The sequence below is a fragment of the Arachis duranensis genome, chromosome 1, assembly GCF_000817695.3.
Source record: "Arachis duranensis cultivar V14167 chromosome 1, aradu.V14167.gnm2.J7QH, whole genome shotgun sequence".
Lineage (NCBI taxonomy): Eukaryota > Viridiplantae > Streptophyta > Magnoliopsida > Fabales > Fabaceae > Arachis > Arachis duranensis.
This window is the reverse complement of record NC_029772.3, coordinates 9,677,792-9,687,099: the sequence shown is the minus strand read 5'-3', so window position 1 is coordinate 9,687,099 and position 9,308 is coordinate 9,677,792.

The following is a 9,308-nucleotide window of genomic DNA, read 5'->3' as shown; positions in this document are numbered from 1 at the left end:
TAGCTTCATGCATGCACTATATATATATGTTATTTATATTTATATATACACTTGTCATTGGAGACTTTTCAAATGGCTAGCTAAAACCAGCATTAAGTATGATTAGTTGGTAGTTTCAACAATATTTTCCACCAATTTTTAAATTAAAATGTAATAATAAGTGTGGAAAATTAGACTTATTGTTAACACATGTTTGTTTAATTTTGGTTATTATATTGCTCCAACTCATAAAAAGTGGCAGTGATGTACACTCATCATAGCCATATATTAATTAAGGTGTTTAAATTATTGGTGATGATTTGATGTCATTACACATGGTATTTTATTTTTTTAATAATAAATAATAAAGAAAATTAACTTTTAATTAGCTAATATTAATTAATTTTTTATTATAAAATTATATATTTTTCTAGAAAATTTAGAATTTAAAATTAGAATTTAATATTGAAAAGTAATTTAAAAATTATCTAACAATAATGACTGAAAAATGTTAATTATTTAGCTAAATTCATTTTTCAATATATTTTTGTTTAAAAAATGTTGATTAATTTATTAACAATGCATGAGAAATTAAACTGCGAGTTTATTGCTTGATTAAACCATTTCCTACTTAACTTTGAAAAGTATTTGAACAAATTAAATACATCCACTAATAATTGGAGGCTGCTGATACCGAAGGAACTACCTATGACCCAGTATCATTTTCCATCTATTTATTACAAACTAGAATGTTATTATGAGATGAAAGGAGCTATGAATATAATTTTCTTTTTTTTCTTAGTTGATTTTTATTGTGTTAATAAATTATTAGATTAATTTAATTAAATTTAATTATCAAAATAAATTATGTAGCACTACCGTTTAATAATTATAGTATTCAATTTTATTTTTTTAAATTTTAAAAATAACTTGTAATATTTATAGATAATATGAGTGTATATGTAATAAATGAGTCGAATTTAGTTGAATATAAATATTGTCATTTATTGATATGTACCCATTTAATTCGATTGAAATTGAATTGGATCAATTTAGGTCATCGAAAATTTATTCAAAATGTCAAACTCTTAAAAAAATGTAACTTATTCTTAATTTTTTAAGATAAATTTCATCTACTATATATAAAATAAATTTAATTTGATGTATTATTGTTAAAATATGTGTTAAATAATGACCTTTAGAAATATGCTAGATTTTTTTGTTTTGAGTAAAAATATGCTTGTTCTCATCTCCTCAATCTCTAACATTAGTTAGAAATTTTAAAACTATTCCCAACGTTTTATTTATCTCAAATTTGTAATATTTTTAAAAAATAATATTACCTATATAAATATTTTATTTTAATCAAATAAATCCAATATATATATATATATCGCTCTTTCTTTTTTCTAGCATCTGTTTCTTTTTTCCGGCATCTTTTTAATATAAAAATTTATTAACATAGGACACAAATTTTTATACATAATACATACATTCTTGTATATAACATAAATTTATTGATATAACATAAAAATTATATCAATCGTGATCCTTTAAAAATTTTTGGATTGGGCATAAAAAACTTGTGTTGTACATTAAAAAATTGTGCTAAATATTAAAATTTATGTGTTGTATATATTTTATTGGTTGGATATCAATACTTTAGATATATACTCCTTTAAAAATTTTTGGATTAGGCATAAAAAACTCGTGTCGTACATTAAAAAATTGTGCTAAATATTAAAATTTATGTGTTGTATATATTTTATTGGTTGGATATCAATACTTTAGATATATACTCTTTTAAAATTTTTTGTATTATGCATTAAAATTTTCATGTTGTGCACTAAATTTTTTATATTGTGTAGCAAAATTTTTGTGTTATGTATATTTTGTTGGTTGGGTGTCAATATTTTAGCATATAGTTCTTTAAAATTTTTTTGTTATACACTAAAATTTTTGTGTTGTATATCAAAATTTATATGTTTTAATTTTTTGAACATATATAAAAAAAAGATAAAAATGACAACGCTGATAATGATGATAATGAAAGAGGATAAAGAGAAAAAAGAAAAAAAAATTAAATAAGAAAAAAAAGAAAAAGACGATAATAAAAAAGTGACAATAACATTATTGAAAAAAAAAAGAAGACGATGACGACATTTAAAAGAAAAAAGAAATGCTCGCCTATCCAACTTAGTTGGGACTTGGTCAAAAAAAATTATTTGAGCACGTAGTTTTATTGATTTTAAAAATATTTGAATTATATTATTTCTATTCAAATGCATTAAATGATTAACCATCTATTTCTTTTTCCTATCATTCTTTTTTCATCTCCTCATTTTAGTAACACCAATGGTGGTACACCATCACACTGTTATGGTCGTCACCCCACTGCCACTATGGTCACCTTCTTTCTCTCTCGCCACCATAACTATCATTTATCAATGTCTCTTCTTCTCAACCACCACCACTAATATCATCATCCTTATCAACATATGTATTAAGTACTAGGTAACCAATAATGGTACAAGGACATATAATATAATTATCATGCATGTATATATTACTTCTTGTTTCCATAAATAATTTTCTTAGGTTATTTTAATTTTCAACCACATTACATCTATATTTTTTATAATAAATATTAGAGTTAAATATGATTTTGGTCCAACGTAAAGATCGAAAATCGATTTTGTCCCCAATTTTTTTTCGTTACAAAATGGTTTCTAAAGTTTCAGTTTGTTTTAAAATTGTCTTTCGAACGAAAATACCCTTCCCCTTTCACCCCAAAATCAACCAAACTCAGCAAAAGCAAGCAGAACAGAAGCCTAAACCCATAACCCACCACCACCACTACCATTATCATCATGGTCATCATCGTTATCATCAGAACAACAAAATCAACCAGAAACCCTGCCCAAGTTAAACCAAAACTCCATCAGAAAAAGAACCATTAACAAAATTGAAAATCAGAAGAACCATCAACCATCAGAAAATCAGAACTCAAAAAATCAGAACAATCAAAACTCAGAACCATCAACAAAATTCAAAACTAAAAATCCAGTTCATAGAAGAAGAAGAAGAAGCAGCGGGCGGTGAGGGTCGTGAAGTAGCAGTAAAGATGCAGGTAGCGGTGCGGCCTTTTCTCTCCTCTCCTCCGGATTCTCTTTTTCCCTCTGATGCCTTTCTTTTTTTTATTTTATTTTATAATTTTTTATTGAAGGGTAATTTGGTAATAAAAAATAAAATTGATACAAAAGAAGATTTTAAAACAAACTGAAACTTTGGGAACCATTTTATAGCGAAAAAAAAATTGGAAATAAAACCGATTTTTAACTTTTACGTTGGAACCAAAATCATACTTAACCTTGAATATTATTTTGACATCATTCTTTTTAACAATCAAACAATTTTTTTTATTTTGTTAATTAAAAAAAATTTAAATACATGATTAATTAATAACTATCGTATTTTTATAGAATGTCAAATATATTTTAGTATACGATTTTTTTTTAAATTTTAACACCACACGTCCTTTCTAATAATTATTTGACCTAGCTACCAAAATTACCTTACCATGACCTACAATAATATCTCTACTTGTCATCACTCTTATCATCTTCTACTCCATATAAAAGATAACCACAAATTTCTTAGTTCTTCCAAGGAAGCAATTAATTATAAGGCAGTAATAAAATATTAAATAAAATAATTTTAAATTATTCAAACTAATTTTTTATTATTTTGTAAATATTATTGTTAATTATATGTCGCTATAAAATTAAATATTGGTCTCCAGGATCTTTCACTCCAAATAGAATATTATTCAAAAAATGAAAAAGAGAGTTTATTATATATATATCTATATAGTAATATAAGGAATACATTGATTTGTTAGTATTTATTATTACCTAAACTTTTCTTCAGATCGTACAATATAGCAGCAATGACGATATTAATTCTGAAGGGTAAAAAGTGGGGCGTCCAATGTCCATAGCTATTAATTACTCAATATATAATAATCCTCAATAGATGAAGCCCACTTGAAATAACTACTATGTTTTGTTCAATCAAGCAAAATATATATGGTAGATTCTATAGGGTTTAAGGCTAGGGTGACTAGTGGTGGAGCTTGAACATAATTTTTTGGGGGGTGGGGATTTATATACACTACAACAAAAACGCCATTTAGCGGCGGTTCCTGGAGCCGTTTAGCGGCGGTTTTGAACCGCCGCGAAACATTTCGCGGCGGTTTTATGAAACGCCGGAAGATAGGGCGCGGCAAAATGGATAGCGGCGGTTTTAGTCAACCGCTGGAATAACCGCCGCTAAACATCTATCAATTTTGCGGCGGTTTGCAACCGCCGCTAAATAACAAATAAACGAAAACAACATTTGTTTTGCGGCGGTTCTAAACCGCCGCCAAATTTTAGTATTTCCGTTCATAGTTATTAGAATCGAATCGGACCGTCCGGTGGTCCAACTGACTCAATCGTTAAACCCGCGCTTCCACCATTAGACCCACAACGTGTGGATAAAGCCTCCCGCGCTTCCACCATTAGACCCACAGCGTGTGGATCACTGTAGAAGCCTTCCACAAACAAAGAAGGTAGGGCTCGAACTTGGAACCTTTGTAAAGCCTCCCGCGCTTCCACCATTAGACCCACAGCGTGTGGATCACTGTAGAAGCCTTCCACAAACGAAGAAGGTAGGGCTCGAACTTGGAACCTCCATCAACTTTGTAAAGCCTTCCACAAACGAAGAAGGTAGGGCTCGAACTTGGAACCTGGAGGAAAGAAAAGCTTTAACAATGTCATGTTACCACCAAGCCAAATGTCTCTTTGATGTATATAGCGCTAATAATTATATATATCATATGAACACATTTAATTGCCACACAGATTTTTGTTGTATACTTTATATATCTGATCATTGTTATTATAGGCACCTTATATATTGGGTAAAATTCACAATTAAATCAAATGGAGGATTAAATTACACAATTCTACCAAATTGAAAAATATTACCAGGATCTCCCAGAAGCATATTCTTATGTAATTCGAATCAGTCTCATTTGAATTAGACAAACAAACACTACTTTGAATTAGTCCTATTCGAATTAGTAGTAATGCTTGTAATTGGAATTTATCCAATTTGAATTATGCTTGCATATAGTCTTATGGTAGTTCGAACCAGGGTGATTCAAATTATGCACGCTAGGTCGTCCCTAGTAATTCGAATTAATTTTGGACCATAGTAGATCGAATTAATTTACGTCTATTTATATATGATCCAAGCATATATAAAGAGTACAATAAAGAGTACATCTAATAATATCCATAATAAATTCAATAAAGAGTATATTCAATCATAAATAAAAAAACAATAATTATAAATATTTTTTATAAATTATCAAAAATAAAATATTTTCTAAAAAATGTTTGATTTTTAATTAGCTCATAATATGATTTTATTTTCTTCTTTTACATCCATATTTGAATGCAAATTTAAATGCCAATAAAGTAAACAAAAAATCTTATTGGTAAATTTGTTCACATGAGTTAACATATATAGCTTATTTAACTTGTGAACTTTTTATTTATGTAAAACGAATGTAGAAAAAGTGTTACAAGTTTAAGTAACAATGATTTAAACATATATAGTTTAAAATAGTAGTATTTACTTAACTAGATTATACCCAAATGATTATTACTAAAGAAAACATTGCAATATGTGGTAATACGCATTTTGCGGCGGTTTAAAAGTAACCGCCGCAAAATGCCTAACAAGAAGTCACCGGCGGACATATCGCGGCGGTTTTCGAAAAGAAGCCACGAAATACAAACCTGATCGGCAATATAGCGGCGGTTTGAAGAAAACCGCCGCGAAATGTTAACCTTACAACAATATAGCGGCGGTTTTAGCAAAACCGCCGCTAAATGTCGTCCTGATTGCAGTCCAACCTTTAACCGCCGCTATATGTGCCGCAATTTGTCTTTTCGCGGCACATTTACAAAACCGCCGCAAAATAACCGTCGCTATCTTAAGGATTTGTTGTAGTGATATATACCAAATAAAGAATAATTATCAAAATAATTTTGATATCAATTTTATTTAAATTAAGTTCGTCTGATTTTATTGAGGATGTTATTACAAAATTTGAAGTCATTTTTCAAAATTTTGTTGTAAATAATTAAGATCAAATTTATTATTAAATTCGATTCTTTAAAAAATATTTGTCTTTTTCTTAAAAAATGCATAAAATTTTTAATTTTTATTGTTAAAATTATAAAAAATTTAGAATATATAAACTATGAAATATTTTAAAAAATTATAGTTAAAATGATAAACATTAAAAATTATAATAATTATTGAATATTCGAATGTATTTGATTAGAAAAAAATCTAATAAAAAATAAAATAATAATAAGTTAAGTAGATAAAAAAAAGTTCACAAAATTGAGAATTTAAAAGGTTTATGAAATTTTTGAAGGTTTGTGTTTATTTAATCGAGTGTTTTAGTTAGTCGAAATTTAAGAAAACTAATTATTCAAGTTCATCTCATCTATTAATTTAATCAATAAAATTTTATATTTAAGCAAAATACTTAACTAAATCTAACTAAGTTATATAAAAACTTTTTAAATCACGTGCTTTTTTTTCTTTTTTATTTTCTCCTCCTCCTTTTTCTTTCAAATTCACGCACGTAACTTCTTCTTTTTTCCTTTTTCTTCTTCTCCTCCTCCTCCTTCTCCTTCTTCTTCTTTCAAATTCGCGCACGCGGGTTCTTCTTCTTCTCCAATATTGCGTCCTTTTTTTTCTTTTTCTTTTTCGTTATCGTCATCACCAATAACACAAACATTTTACAAACATCTTTATTAGTTCTGATCTTCTCTGCTACTATCATTAAATAATTTTAGTTCATTTGTGTCTTAATTGAAGTTTACTTGATGCTGCTGATAAGTATTGACCAAATTTTTTATTCCTTATGTAATTTCGGTTTATTTCTTAATTTAATTGAGATTCATTTAGATCCATAAACGAATTCGATGTGTTTTTGTCAATGATCGAATCTTTTTTATTATTTGTTCAAATCTGAACTAATTTCGGTCAATTTGTGTGCTAATTGAGGTTCACTTGATGCTGCTGTTAAGTATTGACCAAATTTTTTATTTCTTAAATAATTTCAGTTCATTTTTTAGTTTAATTGAGGTTCATTTGGATCCAAAAATGAATTTGATGTGTTTTTGTTGATGATTGAGTTTTTTTTTTACTGTTTGTTCAAATCTGAACTAATTGAATGGAATAGAGTAGAATATAATGCAATTGAATAAAGTGATAATGAATAATTTTATTTTTCTTTACTAAAAAATTTGGTCAATACTTATCAACAACATCAAGTGAACCTCAATTAACACAAAACACATCGAATTCATTTTTGTATCCAAATGAACTTCAAATAAACTAAGAAATAAATCGAAATTACTTAAGGAATGAAAAATTTGGTCAATACTTATCAGCAATATAAGGTGAACCTCAACACACAAACGAACCAAAATAATCTAAAAAATGAACTGAAATTATTTAATAATAGCACTAGAAAAAATCAGAACCAATAAAAAAAGAAGAATCTGCGTATACGAAAAAGAAGAAAAAAAACCTATGTGCATAAATTTAACAGAAAAAGAAAAAAAAGAGGTGAAAGAAAAGAAAACAAAAAAAAAGATAAAAAAAATATATTTTACATTATTAAAATATGCATGTGAACATACTAATATGATAAAAATAGTTTTTATTAAATTTAAATTAATTTAATTAAATTTAATTGCCAAAAACACTTAAATGTATAACTGAACTCGTATAACAAAAATACAAAATTTTTTTGTTTCAAAAAGGAAGGGGACATGGCTCTGCATTGTCAACAGAAAGATCCGTCCTTGACAATGAGACTAAAGTGGATAAATAACTGGAATCAATAATATTTAAAAAATATTACTAAAATTAAAATAATATTTTTTATTTTATTAATATTTTTTATATTTTTAATTTAAAAGTATTTTTAATAATAAGAAATATTATTTTAATTTTAGTAATATTTTTTAAATATTTTAAAATTATATAATCATCGTAACTCATCAAGTTTGTGTCCTTCCATCCATGTTAATTTCTATGGACTTTTAATTTATTTCTTTTTGGTTTTAGAGGCAATCTTCAATTTTCCATAGATTAAGGAGAGATTTAGCTTTTAGCTATTAATTTCAATAAAATAAGAAAGAAATTACAAAATAGATAAATATTGTGTAGAAATAAAAGTTAATTTATACTATAGAGTAAATAAAAAATTTATTTTATTTCATTTATTGGCACAAACAAATTAAGCTACTTATATATTATAGATCAAACTTGATTATTATCTATCTTTATTAAGTGGAGATCCATTGGATCTTGGGTGTAACTACTCTAAAGTGTTTACTTCCATCATTTCCACCTTTTATTTTATTTTAATAAACATAACAATAATGATCATTATTATTAACCCTTTTGTTAGTTTAGGGTTTTCCCGACTAGGTCTTCCCCAAGATAAAAACTTTTAATTATTAATTATTTATGCCAATAGATAAAAACTTTTACCAACTTTTTATATTATTATATTTTTACCAAATTTTCAATTAAATTTTTATAATAGATAAATATTTTCAATTTCCTATCTACTAGCATTTTTATAATAGCTATTTCCCATGTATGTATATGCATATGTAATTAAACTACATGTAAGTAGAAACTTGAGATTAATTTTGAAGATTTTTGTATATTATTGTTGAATCTTGACTATTTAATTTAACACTCTATTTGCACGCTTTTAAATTTTTTGCTTTTCTATTTTCATGTTTTTGTAGTCAATGTTTGTGAGTTTCTTAAATTTTAGAATTGAATATTGGATCTAAACTTATTCAATAAAGGAATTTTCAGCCATGAAAACTAAAGAATAAAGACGTAATTAAGTGAAAAAAAAGTGATATATGAACCATTTAGTTATTATAGAGACAAGTACAAAAGCTTTTTTAGTTTTTTTAAAAAATGTCTCTTTTCTAAAATACATATACAAAATTTTGGTAGTTCTTTGTGTGGAAGGGTGGTTTGATGGTTGGTGGTGGTTGTGAATATGATTTTTTTTTTATCTAACTAAGTAATTTTTAATTAAAAATATCAATTTTTGGCCTAAAATACTAATTTTTGGTTTTTTTTTTTGCCTTTTTCATATATTATTGGGTTAGCATTTGAAGTATTTTTGTTAGAACTTGAGATATTTTGAGTTAGACTGTTAC